This window comes from Grampus griseus (genome assembly GCF_964374135.1).
Source record: "Grampus griseus genome assembly, chromosome: 16".
NCBI lineage: Eukaryota > Metazoa > Chordata > Mammalia > Artiodactyla > Delphinidae > Grampus > Grampus griseus.
The window spans coordinates 12,621,504-12,638,234 of record NC_139010.1 but is presented as its reverse complement, the minus strand read 5'-3'; the positions used below and the strand labels follow the sequence as shown (position 1 = coordinate 12,638,234).

Genomic DNA, 16,731 nt, shown 5'->3' with positions numbered 1-16,731 from the left:
GACTTCTTAGTTGCAGCATGCAGACTCTTAGTTGCGGCATGCAGACTCAGTGGCGGCATGCATGCAGGATCTAGTTCCCCAACCAGGAATCAAACCTGGGCCCCTTGCATTGGGAGCATGGAGTCTTACCCACTGGACCACCAGGGAAGTCCCTTAATAATGCTGGCACAAAACTGGGGGTGCTAAACTCCCATTTAATCCTTCCTGAGTATCACCCATATATATGCTTTCCTTCCCTACAGCTCTATGTTTGATTCCTATGTACTCAGTGATTCTCATGAATTAATATGTGAAAAGTACATGGAACAGAGCCTGGCTCATAGAGATGGTTTGTTATTTTTCTTGTTGTTATTATCATTATTAATATTTTTAAGCATTTTTCTTGTTTTTTTTACTCTTTTTAGATTATTTCTTGACTTTGTCGAACATCTGAGGCAAAGGAGAAAAATATATTTCCATAAATAATTTTTTGAGCAAAAAGGAGCACTCTGCTTAAAATTATATTTTCACAAAACAAGTAATATTTATAAGATGAAAAATACCCAAACTCATATTTAGAATTTGGAAATTATCCCCTCTACATATTAATGACTAAATTGGTCATAGTTCAGTATTTGTACAGCAGATTCATATAATGCATCATTTACCATGTTAAAAATTATTAATATTCAGAGGGAGCTATACATTTTGCCATTGTTTGATTTTCTTATTCATTTCAAAATATAGTACTAAAAAAATCTGTTTTATAATTTTTATATCCTTTGTAAGTCCAGAACAGCAACAACAAAAAAATTTCTACCCTTTCCTCTAAAAAGCCTTCATAGATCCCCTCAAAAAAAAAAATCTCTACCTGTTCCCACTCTCATAATCCTTCATTTCTCTTTTATGTGTTTATTACATTCTGCAATATAGTATAGCTGTATTTGTGCATCCACTTTCCACATTTCCTCTACTATGTACTAAGGTCCTGGGGTCAGGATTAAGGTTTATTCATTGATGTGCCCCTCCCAAAGAATTTGGTCTAATAGCTGGTATAAATTCAGTACTAACATATTTGTTTTTAAATAATTTAGCCCTTTTTGGTTAGTGATCCAAAAAGGGATGTTATTCCACTATATAGAATGCTATATTTATTAATTAGTTTTTTTTTATACTCAGTGCTTGCCTTAAGGTGACCATCCACTGATTTTTATTTAAATACTTGTGGTTTTCTACTTCCTTTGTCTTTGTGCTTCAGATCCTGTCTTTACCATTCATGAAACAGAATAGAAACTATATCCATTAAAAATCAGTTTAGGATTTATTGATATAAAAGAGAAAGCTTGAAAGTCTCTGTATTTATGTGCTTTTTAACAGTGCTTTGAAATGAATGATTTGTTTTAAATTTTGATTATATCCATTAATAAGATATTTGTACATTTCATAATAAAAATTATAGATTTAATAAGCAGTTACTTTTAAGAGGTATTTCCAACAGATCTTGGTATTTCCCATTAGCTTATAATATATGTGTATACATGTTGCAACATGTATTCACTTTAGTTTATTTTTAATTTTTATCCTTTGAAGTAAAAATATTTTGATAAATTTTAAAATTTAAGCTCAAGGTTCCCCAGCTTTTATGAAATGTTTTGTACTTGTTTTGATATACATTATCTGCTGTAGATTCTAATTCTTGATAGTGTATGGATATTGAATGAGGCTGTTTTCTTATGTATATTATGCTTTCTCCAAAGAGAGCATATCTTATTTTGTTATATAACTTATAATGGATATTGGATCATTACTTAATTGTTACTCTTGAGTGAGAGGGCCTTTATATTGATTCATTCAGAAGACACTACAAAAGAATTAACTTCTGAATGCACATATTGAATTTTAAACCTTTAGATTCTTGTTCAAAAATTACAGGTTTGAATAAAATTTGAGATTTGTGTTTTGAAAAGCACACTGCTTGTTAAGGACCATTATTAATTCCATATCCATTCAAGGTATTCAAAGGAAATCAGAAGTAAACACTTGTAAGACCATGGGTTATATTTGGGAAAAGAAGGGGAAAAAAAGAAAAGACAACTGAGTATTTTAAATTTCAGCAATTAATAGAGAATGTTTATGTTACAAAGGAGTATTGTCCAGTGTTGTGATAGAATGAGATGTACAGAATGTAATAAATTTTAAATTTCAGTGTAAATAGAACTTGAAATTGTAGAGATGTTTGTAAAGACATATTGGGAAGCAGATATGAGACAGTGTCATTTCCCTGATGTTTAATGTTTAAATTCTAAGCAAAGCCAAAATGGGAATGTAAACCAGCTTAGTGAAAGTCTTGGTTGAATTTGAACAATTTCTGGCAAATTAATAGTCTGTCATTTCTAGAAAGAATACATTTATTATGGCCTTGTGGAGTGATATTGTGGTTACCCAATATGAATATAGTTGGAAAAAGTATTTTTCCCCCCAGAATGGTAACTACAGTCTATTTTGTCTAATGATGCTTGGAGACAGTGGGCTCTGGACAGGTTTTTGAACAGGGTCATCATTGTTATATTGCAAATACCGAACAGGAAGATAACAAGATGAAGTCTAGCTGAGAATTCTTAGGATAAATAAATGTAAGTATCAGTGAATATTTTAGGTCAGGTCCTCTATGGTTTTAAATATAAATAAACCCCAGAAATGTAGAGATCTGGGTTTAAAAACAAAAAATACATTAACATATTAAATTTGTCACAGAAAATTTAAGATGAGGAAAAGTTAGCATTTGATGGTTGGATAGGTTAACTTTTGCAAAAACTCTTAGAGAATAACCTGAATATACTAAAACTAAAAACAGGCTTCCCTGGTGGCGCAGTGGTTGAGAGTCCGCCTGCCGATGCAGGGGACACAGGTTCGTGCCCTAGTCCGGGAAGATCCCACATGCCGCGGAGCGGCTGGGCCCGTGAGCCATGACTGCTGAGCCTGCACGTCTGGAGCCTGTGCTCTGCAACGGGAGAGGCCACAACAGTGAGAGGCCCACGTACCACAAAAACAAACAAACAAAAAAACAAATGGATCTGGCCCTCTGGCAGTCTTCCTTGTCTCTTTGATTTTACATTTCTTGGTAGACATTTGTATTCTTTGTAAGTCACATGAGTAGAGAATGAATAAGAAAGTAAGCTACAGGTCTCCTTAAGCAGGAACAAATTAGTACTTTTCCATAAATTTAATTTGGTATTAACAGTATAATAAATTAGCAATATATAAGAGAAAATTAAAATAATTTTAAAAAGAGGAGAATTGAACTAGAAACGTAAATCATAGAGATTTAGCTGCAGTATTTTAAGTATATCATGTAAAGTCTAATCTGTATCCTTCAAAAGATCAAATCAGTCCTCTGATATTTCTCCAGGGTACTCTTACCTACTAATCATTGCCTCTCTGCTTCTCTGCATTTCCAACACCTGGATCAGTCTTTTTTTTTTCAAAGTCTGTCTTCCTTTATTCACTGTGATTTGTATTTATTTTTAACCTATATTAAGTCTTGAAGTACATATTTATAAATTGTTAAATGTAGATGGGTTCATTCTAAGTTTTTATCCCCCATTTCTGCTCTGTCAGGTTTTGTTTATTTCTTCTAAGCCAAAAGGATGAGGGACACGAACATCTTGGATTACTCTTATTTCAAGAAACTGAGTCAATCATATAAAAGGGCATTTGTATGTAAGTGTAAGTTTATCATAATAGTAATAAAATTAATAACTTATAGTGTTTTTTTGCTCTTTTCCAGAAGTCTGCAAAGTTGATAATCAGCTAGAGCAGAGTCAGGAAATCCAGGACAGACATTTCGGGCAAGCTCCGTTTATCAACAACAAAACACTGACTATAGAGAGAGGTAATGTATTAGGAAAAATGTTTAATTTCAGCACATACCCAGTTTCTTCTGTAAAAATACCTTGTAAATGTGACACAAGTGGTATGAGTTTGAAATATATTTCAGAATTAATTATTGAGAAAAACTATTTAAGAAAAAAGTCTGATGATCTCAGCGCATATGGAAAATTATTCCTTCATATTAACCATGAAAAAACTCATGTGGGAGAGATACCTTATGAATTCATTCAAAATGGAAAGTACCTCAGTCATAATGAAGACTTCATGCCATATGAGAAAATTAAAAATGTAGAGCATTCTTTTGACTACAAAGAACGTGGGAAAGATTTCTGTGAGAAGACACTTTTCATCACATATAAACAAGGTCACAAGGGACAGAGTCCTTGTGAACATAGGGAATGTGATAAAACATTCTGTAATTATTCAACCCCCCAAAAAAGAGGAAGTCTTTATGAGTTTAATGAATATGGTAAAGCCTCTGAGAAATTATCTCTCTTGAAACATAGAGTTCATTTGAAGGTGAAAGATTATGAACATACTGAAAAAGTAGATAATTTCAGCAGATCAAATTTTCCTGACACAGGAGAGAGAAGATTTGAATCTAACAGCCTGAGGGAACCTTTCTGGGAGAAGTCAGTTCTTAATGTAACTCAGAGAACAGGCATAGGAGACAATGTCTATGAATGTAATGAATGTGAAAAAGCATTCTGTGAAAAATCAAAACTCACCAAACATCAGAGACTACATACAGGAGAGAAACCCTATGAATGTAACGAATGTGGGAAATGCTTCTCTAGAAAGTCACTTCTCACTTTACATCAGAGAATCCACACTGGAGAGAAGCCCTATAAATGTAATGAATGTGGGAAATCCTTCTCTAGGAATTCACACCTCACAATTCATCAGAGAACTCACACAGGAGAGAAACCCTATGAATGTAAGGAATGTAGAAAAAGCTTCTACCATAAGTCATATCTCACAGTACACCAGAGAATTCACACAGGGGAGAAACCCTATGAATGTAATCAATGTGGGAAAACCTTCATAAGCAACTCAGTTCTCACAGTACATCAGAAAACACACACAGGTGAGAAACCCTATGAGTGTAGTCAATGTGGGAAATTTTTCTCCAGGAATTCATACCTTACAGTACATCAGAGAACTCACTCAGGTGAGAAACCATATGAATGTAAGGTATGTGGGAAAACCTTCTGTCATAAGTCAGATGTCACTAAACACCAGAAAACTCACATAGGGAGGAAACCCTACAAATGTAACGAGTGCGAGAAAACCTTCAGTCGCAATTCAGGCCTAAAAGTACACCAGAGAACACACACAAAGGAGAAACCCTATGAATGTAATGAGTGTGGGAAATCATTCTCTGAGAAATCAGTCCTCACGGTACATCAGAGAATACATACAGGGGAAAAACCTTATAAGTGTAATGAATGTGGAAAAACCTTTTACAATAAGTCAGATCTCACTAAACACCAGAGAACTCACACAGGTGAGAAACCCTATGAATGTAAGGAATGTGGGAAATTCTTCTCTAGAAATTCATACCTTACAGTACACCAGAGAGCTCACACAGGGGAAAAACCCTATGTGTGCAAAAAATGTGGGAAAACCTTCTACTATAAGTCAGACTATACAGTACATAAGAGAACACACAGAGGGGAGAAGTCTTCTCACTGTGATCAGTGTGGGAAAACCTTCACTTGCAATTCAGTCCTCAGATCACATCAGAGAACTCACACAGGGGAGAAGCCCTATGAATGTAAGGAGTGTGGGAAATCTTTCTCTGAGAAATCAGTCCTCACTGTACATCAGAGGATACACACAGGGGAAAAACCTTATAAGTGTAATGAATGTGGGAAGCCCTTCTATCATAAGTCAGATCTCACTAAACATCAGAGGACACACACAGGGGAGAAACCCTATGAATGCAGTCATTGTGGGAAAACCTTCAGTTGCAACTCAGGTCTCAAAGTACATCAGAGAAGACACATAATGTAGAAACCCTATGAATGTATTGAGTGTGGGAAAACCTCTAAGAAATCAGTTCTCACAGTACATTCAAAATTACATACAGGGGAAAAAAATCTTTTAAATTTAGCAATGAGAGAAATCTTAGTATGTAGCATTTCATACCTTGAAATACTATGGAGAATTCACACAGAACATGACCCCTATGAATGTCAAGTGGCAAATTTTTTTACCCTAAGTCATATTCCGAAGTAAATGAAAGAGTAACCACAGGGGAAATTACTATGAATGTAATGAATATCTATTAATAAGACAACTAAAAAATGAATACATGTAGAAGAAACCCTACTAATGTATATGGGAAATGGGGGGAAATATTATAAGTTAGGGCTTGTTAAACAAATAACTTACGTAGGAGGTAATCCTGTGAATCAAATGTATGTAGGAAAATGTTCTTCCAGAACTTGGCCATTACTAACAGTCAGATAAACCACACCTGGGGAGAACTGTCAACATCTTGTATTTTTTTGAAAACTTCATACACAAGTTGTACTTGCTGTATGTCAGGGAAATAATAGGGAAGAGACCTGAAGAATACAGCAAATATAGTTGAGCCTATTTCAAGAAATGCCATTTTACTGAACAAGGCGATGTTGAGATGAAGTCTTAAAGATGTTTTGAATGTGAAGGCTTTAACAGAATTCAGACTTTATTATATCTGAAGATTGTTTTGAAGGAAGTCTGTCAACTTAGGAAGTATGGACAGAAATTTTCCTTTAGATATGATGTTATTCTAAAAGTTATATTTTGCACTTATTTCAAATCTTTTAGTAGAAATAAAACTGAAAATAGGCATTTATAAAAATATTAAATGGAATATGAAGCTTTTTTAAAAGCACAAATAAATTGAATAATCTTCTCAGTCTCTGATTCTACTTTTGGAGAAACACGTGTCAGCCCATGGCCTTCCACATCATGAGCCATCACGTTTTTGATGAGTCTGCACCCCAACTGTGCTGTTACCCTTGCAAATACAGTTGGTCCTTCATGTCTGTGTTTTCCTATCTGCGGTTCTGTGGTTGGTTGAATCCACATATGCAGAACCCAAGAGTATGGAGGGCCTACTGTAAAGAACTTGAGCATCAGCTGATTTTGGTATTTGAAGAGGTGTCCAGGAACCAGTCCCCAGCAGATACTGAGGGATGACTGTACTGCCTAATTGTCCAGTTCATCCAGGGGCCTACCTCTAGGGGATCTCAGAATGGACTAGATCCCCAGAACAATTGCCAGGATCAGCCAGGGGCAGCATTGAGACTGCTTCTGCTTCCTCTTCTTAGGTTCAGTAACCGGAAACATTGAGTGTGAATGAAGCTAGAGTACTGGCTAGAATACTCTAGGACATAAGACCTCAGTGCTCCCATTTAAATTTACAGGAAGCTTTTCGTAGCCCATTCTACATCCTATAGCTGTTACCACCTTCCACAGTATTCTAAATTTGGTTAATACTGATCCCACATGTCTCATTACTTTTACAATAATACACATATATTATTGCGTGTATGTGTGTGATATAACATTGTTTTACAGGTATATCACTGGGAACGTGTTCTGCAACTTTTGTCTTCAAATGCATGGTTTTGGTATTTATACATGTTGATATATTTTGCTTTAGTTGACTCATTTTAATAAAACGTAATATATGGGGTCTTCTGTGGCAGTCCAGTGGTTAAGACTTCACTTTCCAATGCAGCGGGTGTGGGTTCAATCCCTGGTCAGGGAGCTAAGATCCCACATGCCTTGTGGCCAAAAAACCAAAACATAAAGCAGAAGCAATATTGTAACAAATTCAGTAAAGACTTTAAAAATGGTCCATATTAAGAAAACTTAAAAAAAATAGCATAATATATGACTATGTAACTATAACAATATTGTCCATTTTTCTGTTTATGATTTTTAAATTTTTCAGTTTCAATATAAAGTAATAAGGTTTGCGTTTTTTTAAAATCAACTTTGAAGTATAATTTAAATGTTGTAAAATATACCCTATTTAAGTAGCTGATTTAATGAGTTTTAATAATAGTGTAACCATATGTAATCACTCCTGCAATTAAGAAAGACAGCATACCCTTTATGCAGAAGTGTTCCTCATTCCCCTTCCCAGTCCCTCCTGGGATGTCCCTCTCCCTTCTGGCCCCTGGCAAACCAGTGATCTGCTTTCTAGCACTAGGTTAGATTGATTTTTTTAATTGCATTTCACATAAATGGAATTATACAAGATGTCCTCTTGTTTGTCTTCTTTCATTCAGCATGATTTTGAGATTCATACATGTTTTAGCATGTATCAGTAAATACCTTCATTTTTATTGCTGAGTGGTATTCCACTGTATGCATATATTACAGTTTTTTAATCCATTCGCCTGTTCTTTGCAGTTTTTGATTGTTAAGAACATAGCTGTAGTGAACTTAATGTGCATTTTTGTGTAGACTGGTGTTTTTATATCTCTCGGTTAAATACTTAAGAGTAAAATTTCTGGGTTGGTAGGGTTATTATGTGCAATATCAAACTTTTTTGAAGTGGTTGTTCCATCTTACGTTTCCGTCAGCAGTGTGCAAGAGTTGCAGTTTTTCCACATTTTTGTCAATGCTTGGTATTGTCACTTTTTGATGTAGCCATTCTAAGGAGTGTATAGGTTTTTCATTGTAGTTTTCATTTATATCTCTGATGAATAATGACATTAGGCATCTTTCAGTTACTTATTGGCCGTTTGTATATCTTATTTTGCGAAGCACCTGTTCATATCATTTGCCTCTTCTTAGTTTGGGTTGTTTGTCTTCGTATTATTGAGTTATGAGTTCTTTGTTAATTGTGAATATTTTCCCCAGTCTGTGGTTTTTCACAAAAAGCTTTTCATTTTGATGAAGTTCAGCTTATCAGTTTTTTCTTTTCTTAGAAATCTTTGCAGATCCAATGGCATCGAAGATTTTTTTCCCATGTTTTCTAAATGTTTTAACTCTATGTTTAGGTGTATGATCTATTTTGAGTACATTTTGTATGTGGTCTTTGGTAAGGGTCTAGATTTATATTACTTCATTTGAATATTCAACTGTTTCAGCTCCATTTGTTGAAAAGACTACCCTTTCCCCACTGAATTAACTTGGCATCTTTTTAAAAATCATTTGATTATTTGTTTATGTGGGGGGATCTATCTATGGACCCTTTATTTTGTTCCTCTGACCTTTATATCTTCTTTACACTGTCTGTGTTCCCTTATCTTTATAGTAAATCTTTTTGGAAATAGTATAAGTTCTCTAACTTTGTTCTCCTGTTTCAAAATTGTTTTGGTTATTCTAAGTCCTTTGCATTTTCACATACATTTTAGAATGAACTTGTCAATTTCTTTTAAAAAAAAGACTGCTTTAATATTGTTTTATGATTTCACTGACTCTATAAGTCAGTTTGGGGAAAATTGGCCTCTTAATAATATTGACTCTACTGATCCATGAATATGATATATCTCACCATTCAATTGGTGTCTCAGTGAAAAGAGAAATCTTAGCCTGTGGAGGCAAAAAGGCTTCCTTGACAAGGTGCTTGTGCTGGTTGGGTGTCTTTTGTCATTTCGGCCCATGTTTCTTGGTTTCTTGGTAGGGGAGGGGGTGCCTGCCCAGGCTGCCTGTTGTTGGATGGGATCTTCTAGATCAGTCCCCTTTGCCAGTGGTTCTGGCTTGCCTGGAGCTGTCAAAAGGACTCCCTTTTAATCTGGGGAGAAGAATGAAACTACCTACTTTCTGTTGCTAGGTTGAGGGTTGGGAAACAGTGAGTCTGGATGGCCTTCTGTTGAGTGGAGGGACGTGCTACAGTTGTTCCTCCAGTCCTGGGGTCATAAACCAGTTTGCCTTTTTCTTAACACTTTTCACAGTTCACTGTTGATTGTCTCATATTGTTTCATAGGAAGAGTTTTACAGAGAGGAGCAGGGAGAAATGGCTCTACACCATATTGTATAAACCAATAGTTTGCTTTTGTTTTTTATTTATCTCATCTATACTTTTGGCCTCCTTTCCTCTCATCTTTTTGAATTTGAATGTATATTTTCCATATTCCATTTTATCAGTGTTATTGCCTTATTTACTATACTTCTTTTTAAAATTACCATATAGATGTTTCTTTTAAATTTACAGTATGCTTCTTTAATTTGTCAAGTCTACTTTTAAGTAATAGATCATTTAATATTTAAAATACATGAGTGTACTTAAATTTCTCCTATTCACTGTTTTTATCATATTTTCCATTTCTTTGTTCATTATCAATCTCACGATATACTATTGTGCTTACTTTAAAATTTCTTTTTAAATAAATTTGAGTGAAAAGTATTTTATATTTGTCTCCTTATTTTACCAATTTTGATGTTTCTTATTACTTTGTGTGTATTCACATTTTCATCTGATATCATTTTGCTTTAGCCTAAGAGAATTTCATTTAACATTTCTTGTAATGCAGTATTTCTGGTAATGAATTTTCACAGGTTTTCGTTTCTTTATTTGGAGGGGAGTTATTTTGCCTTTTTGTGAAGGTTATTTTAGCTGGATATAGAATTATATGTTGGTAGTTTGTTTTCTTCTAAGGCTTTAAAGATGTCATTTCATTGTCTTTTGCCTTAGATAGTTTGTGATAAGTCTGAGGAAATTTTTATCTTTGTTCCTCTGTACATGTTCCCCCCCCCAAGACTCATATAAACTTTTTTGTTCATATCTTTTTCAGGAAATTGATTATGATGTGCCTTGGTTGGGTTTTTTTTGGTTTTTTGTTTTTTGCATTTATCATGCTTAGGGTTCTTTGATCTTAGGGTTGTAGTTTTGGTCAGTATTGGAACCCATTTGCCTATTTATTTAAAAAATATTTTCCTGTCTCTCTTTTCTCTTCTTCTAATGCTTTAGTTACATATATTTTAGACCAGTAGGTTTGTGTCATTGACACTAAGCCTTTTATTTTATTTTATTTTATTTTGTTTTGTTTTTTCTGTTGCTGTATACCCCACAGCTATTTTCCATTATTAATATCTTTATATGGTACATTTGTTATAATTAGTGAACCAATATTGACACCTTATTGTTAACTGAAGTTCATATCAGTACTTTAATATTTAGATATCCTTAACTTTTCCCTAATGTCCTTTTTCTTTTCCAGAATCCCATACCTATCAGCACTTAGTCCCAATTATACCCTCATCCTCATCCCTAACAACCACTAAATCTTCTTTCTGTCTCTATGGAGTTGCCTATTCTGAACTTTTTATATATAAATTGAGTCATATACTACGTGGCCTTTTTTTGTCTGGTTTCTTTCTCTTAGCATTATATTTTCAAGGGTCATCCTTGTTATAGTATGTAAGAATACTTCATTCCTTTTTATGACTGGATAATATTACATTGTAGAGTTACCATATTTTGTTTATCCATCCCTCAGTTCATGGACATTTGGATGGTTTCTGCTTTTTTTTTTTTTTTTTTTTTTTGTGGTACGCGGGCCTCTCACTGCCGTGGCCTCTCCCGTTGCGGAGCACAGGCTCCGGACGCGCAGGTCAGCAGCCATGGCTCACGGGCCCAGCCGCTCCGCGGCATGTGGGATCCTCCCGGACCAGGGCACGAACCCGCGTCCCCTGCATCGGCAGGCGGACTCTCAACCACTGCGCCACCAGGGAAGCCCAGTTTCTGCTTTTTGACTGCTATAAATAATGCTGCTATGAACACATATATTACATGTTTTTGTGTGATTTTTTTTATAACTAGAAGTGGAATTACTAGGAACTTGCCAAACTTTTCCACAGCAGCTGCACCATTTTACATTCCCACCAGCAATGTATGAGGGTTCCAGTTTCACTCATACTTACCAGCACTTGATATTTTGTATTTAAAAAATTTTAGTCATCCTAATGGGTGTGAGTGGTATCTTATTGTGGTTTTGATTTGCATTTCCCTAATAACTAATGATATTGAGCATTTTTCATGAACTTATTGGCCACTAGCATGTCTTCTTTGGTGAAATGTCTATGCAGTAGATTATTTTCCCATTTTTAATTGGATTCTTTTTTTTGTTTTTGAGATATAAGTGTTCTATATATATTCTGGGTTGTATACCTTTATCGGGTATATAATATGCAAATATTTTCTCTCATATTGAAGGTTGTCTTTTTACTCTTGATAATGTCCTTCCTTTGATGCAGAAATGTTTTAAATTTCAGTCAACTCCAATTTATCTTTTGTTGTTTGATTGTTTGGTTTCATATATAAGAAATTATCTAATTCAAGATTATGATTTTCACCTATTTCCTTCTAATAGTTTCATATTTTTAGGTCTCACACTTAGGCCTTTGTCTGTTCTGAGTTAATTTTTGTATATATTCTGAAGGAAATGTCTAACTGCATTCGTTTGCATGTCAATAACCAGTTGTCCCAGAACGATTTGCTGAAGAGACTGTTGTTTTTCTATTGAATGATTTGGTACCCCTACCCCCATTGAACATTAATTGAGCATAGATGTATGGGTTTATTTCTGGACTCTAAATTCTATTTTATTGGTCTATATGTCTATCCTTCTGTTAGTACCACACTGTTTTGTTTTATTTTGTTTTTGTGGCTGCATCATGTGGCATGTGGGATCTTAGTTCCCCAACCAGGGATCGAACCCATGCCTCCTGAATTGGAAGCACAGGGTCTTATCCACTGGACCAACAGGGAAGTCCCAGTACCACACTGTTTTGATTACTATAGCTTTGTAATGAGTTTTGACATCAGAATACGTGAATCTTGCAACTTTGTTCTTCTTTTTCATTATTATTTCTGCTGTTCGGGGTCCCTTGCAATTCCTTGTAAATTTGAGGATCACCTCTTCCATTTCTGCAAAAAAAAGCTGTTTGGATTTTGATAGGGATTACATTAAATCTGTAGATTGCCTTGGGTAATATTGTCATCTGAACCATATTAAGTCTTCCAGTTCAGGAACATGAGATGTCATTTCATTTATTTAGGTCTTTAATTCTTTCTGTGATGTTTTGTAGTTTCAGTGATTTTTGTGGGTTAATCTTGTATAGTGCCACTTGATGAATTGTTTTGGATTTAATCCCTTTTTGTGTGAATTTATTGGGATTTTCTATTTGTAGCTTCACCTCAAATGCCATCCATCACCTTAGGCAACATCAGTCTGTAAATATTTTTGACAGATGCCCCCCAGGAAGCAACTTTAGCACTGGGCCAGTTTTGAATTAGCTGAAAGAAATACAAGGCCTTTGAGCTGTGCTATCAGACAGGTCAGATAAATATAAGTGTTTGTGAGTGGGGTTTGTGGTGATTCTTCTAATATTGGAAATGTGGGCTATTATTTTGACATTTTATTCCTAAGCTGGAGAGTGAGGACCATGATGGGGGCAAGTTAGAATGTCCCACAGTTTCACTGTTCTTACCAAAAATCAGCCATGTTCCTTGAATTTGCATTCTGACTTGGATGCAAGGCTTTAATTAAATTCCAGATTTCATAACATTGATTCTGACAGTTTTTGCCCATATTTTTGTTGCTTTTATGGAGTTGCATAATTTTGAGTTCCTTACTCCACCATTTTTGCTGACACCACTGTGATCTATTTTGAGTTAACTTTTTGCTAAACTTGTAGGTCTGTGTCTGTGGTCATTTTTTTGGATATGGATTTCTAGTTCACTCCCATTTGTTGACAAGACTATCCTTTCTCCATTGAATTCTGATAAGAATGACCTGGGTTCCTAGAGATGACTCTCTAAAGGCACAGAGAAAGAATGTAAGTTCTGGGACTTCCCTGGTGGTGCAGTGGTTAAGACTCTGCACTCCCAATGCAGGGGGCCCAGGTTCAATCCCTGGTCAGGGAACTAGATCCCACATTCATGCTGCAACTAAGGAGCCCACAAGCTGCAACTAAGTAGCTGGTGAGCTGCAACTAAGGAGCCCACAAGCCACAACTAAGGAGCCCACTGCTTCAACTAAGACCCAGCGCAACCAAATAAATAATAAATACATATTTTTTTTAAAAAGAGGACCAACTTTTAAAAAATTTATATATATATATATATATATATATATATATATATATATATGAATACAAATTCTACCAAGAAGGACTTTTGTTCCCTGAGTCCAGATTTTTAACAATATCTATAACACTTTTGAGATGAATAGGGAAGTTTTGGGGATTGGTAAAAAGGTTAGGTGGGCTTTGAATTGCTTCTACAGCTGCATTTTTGTTCTTGCTAAGACTAAATTCGTAAGACAAGGACAGTTGTTCTTAATTCCTTAGAGAGTTGGGTTGCAACCTGAATGACATCAAGAAGCTAACCCACTCATCAGACAGTATTATCTTTAGCTTGCTCCCTTATGTTATAGAGGAGATCCTCAACCAAGATGGAAATCAAAAGATTCCATTGGTCTTGATTTAGAGCTGTTTCCCTTTGGAATGCTTTTCTTCCTCTGGGTACACAGTTTCATTTCAGCTTAGGGGAGAAGGCCTTTAAAAAGTTCCTATGGGGCTCTGAATATCAGCTTCCAGTTTGGTCAACTTTTGATCATAGTGCCCCTTAAAAAATTTTTTTTTCCCGATATCTTATCAGGTTTCAGCTGAGACAAACAGTAAATATACCTGTCAGTATTGAATAACCTCTTGGACACAAGAGGCCTCCCAAAAAGCGGGTGCAAAAGATACTGCCCTCCCAAGATGCAGAACCAGTCCCAAAGATAGCCAAAAGAAAGTAAGACAGTCCCTCTGGGAGCTAGCAATGGTTGATAGGATCCTAGCCGCAAATGGGGTGCAACCCACCTTTTCTGTCAGGCCACATTTTTTGGCCTCCAACCTGACTGTTGAGCTGCCTGCATATGTAAGAACCAACAATTTCCATGTCCCAGGCATGCAGAAAACCAAGCCAGTTCTCAGAACACAATATAAGACAAACAAGAAAGCAGTAGTTGTCCTTGGAAGAGAAAGGATGACAACAAATGGGTATCTCAAAACCAAATTCACAAGAATCTGAATTTGGAAAGAAAGGGACAATATGAAATTTTATCTTTCTCTCTCAACCAGGCACTACATAGATCTAGGACAGTTGACTCTGGTAAGAATTCTCACCCTTTGCTGGCTCTGCCAGTTTTCCTAGGATCCCATCTACAGGCTGTGGAGCAATTTGGGTAGAGAGAGAGTTGCCCCAGAACCTACCATACTTTGGCAGTTTTCCACTAATTTTTAGTTTTGTTGCAGGAGAGAGAAATGTCATGTCCTGGGATGTGTGAGTGAATCCCTGGGATGGACCACCAAGTGAGGGTCCTTGGCTTCAAGCAGGAAAGAATTCAAGAGTGAGCCAAAGTAAAGTTAAAGCAAGTTTATTTAGAGAGATACATATTCTATAGGCAGAATGCAGACGGGCTCAGAGAATGGCCCCGGGGTATAGGGTTGTTAGTTTTTATGAGCTGGGTAATTTAATATGCTAATGAGTGGGAGAAATGTTTTAACTATTTTGGGGAAAGGATGGAAATTTCCAGGAATTGGGCCACTGCCCACTTTTTGACCTTTTATGGTCAGCCTCGGAACTGTCATGGTGCCTGTCGTGGCACTGGTGGGTGTGTCATTTAGCATGCTTATGTATTACAGTGAGCGTACAATGAGGCATAAGGTCTCCTGGAAGTCAGATCTTCTGCCATCTTGGGCCTAGTTGGTTCTAATAAGTTTCTGTCATATTCTGTTTTTCTTAAAGGCCATGTCCCCCTTCTCATTCTTTTAGTGGTTGTGCCCTGCCCCCCTTCGTTCCTTTCTCAGTTTCTCTTAGCTGTTTAAGGGAATAATTGCTAGAAGTTTGCTGGAGGATTCCTCGGAGTCCTGTCAGTCCTGAGTGCCCCATATGGTGTCTTCTCTGGGGGTGAAAATGGGGGCATTCAAGTTTTTATGGAAGGATTTGACAAAGGACAATCTTTTTTCCACTATCCCAGTTTATTACAAATGAGACACTAGTTTCTGGGCCAGTGTTTTGGTGATGGACCCCTAGGAGGGTACAACAGGGGAGGCTCAGGTGTTCTAGGTTTCTGACCTTGGAGATGTTGCAGCTATAAGGCGACTAACTTGGTAGTCTTTTGTTTATAGCCTTACAATGTCTTCAGAGTGGAAAGGCAATTAAGATAGTAGACTGAGTACTCAGGTAAATGAGGGTAGAAAGGGAGTGGTCGGAGACACATCAGTCATTTAGTCTTTTGTTTTAGGTACATTTTGTGTCTTTAATTTTTCATTAGCCTTTGTAATGAGTCTTTCAGTGATGCTGTTTTGGAATCTTGAAGTCTTTTGGAGGCTTCTGCATATAAAATATGTATCCCATTCTGTTTGTTTGATTTGGGAGCCCTTGCTTTCAAGTGTACTTCTCAAATGAATGATCATATCTAATTGGAACATTCCCCATAATGGCCATTGTAATTCTAGGTTATCTTAGTAAAATTTTGCCATTTTGGGGACTACAGCTTTTAGGAGCACAGTTCTTGAGGTGTGCTGGAAGGTGGCACACTCAATTCTTTGAAACTTGAAGATCCCATTTCTTTAACTAATCTTGGATCTCTCAGAACCATATTAATACCTAAGAGGGATGTGCCATTGGGTTGGGGATTTTGCGGTGCTTTACAGTGTACCTCATTGCAAGGAAATTTTCTCGAGGTTGACAGCTGACCTAGTGTCAATCTAACCCATTCCATGACTAGCTTATTTTAGCACAGGAGTCTTAAGAGTTAGGTGGCGAACACACCATTTAAGCGTTCAACCCATGCTCACCAATTTTGCAGGTTTGGTTTCTCAGTGAGATTCCCATTAATAACAGATCTGTTATTC

At 36.2% G+C, this 16,731-nt stretch overlaps 1 long non-coding RNA gene across 2 annotated transcripts in view; it reads left to right on the top strand.

The window, feature by feature from the left end:
* The window catches only part of LOC309834389, a 77,484-nt gene that overhangs the window by 26,877 nt on the left and 33,876 nt on the right, over window positions 1-16,731 (top strand). For both annotated transcript variants that reach the window (XR_014297859.1, XR_014297860.1), the window contains exon 3: window positions 3,767-3,871. This is a non-coding gene — a long non-coding RNA (uncharacterized lncRNA). The remainder of the gene's footprint in view (window positions 1-3,766; window positions 3,872-16,731) is intronic.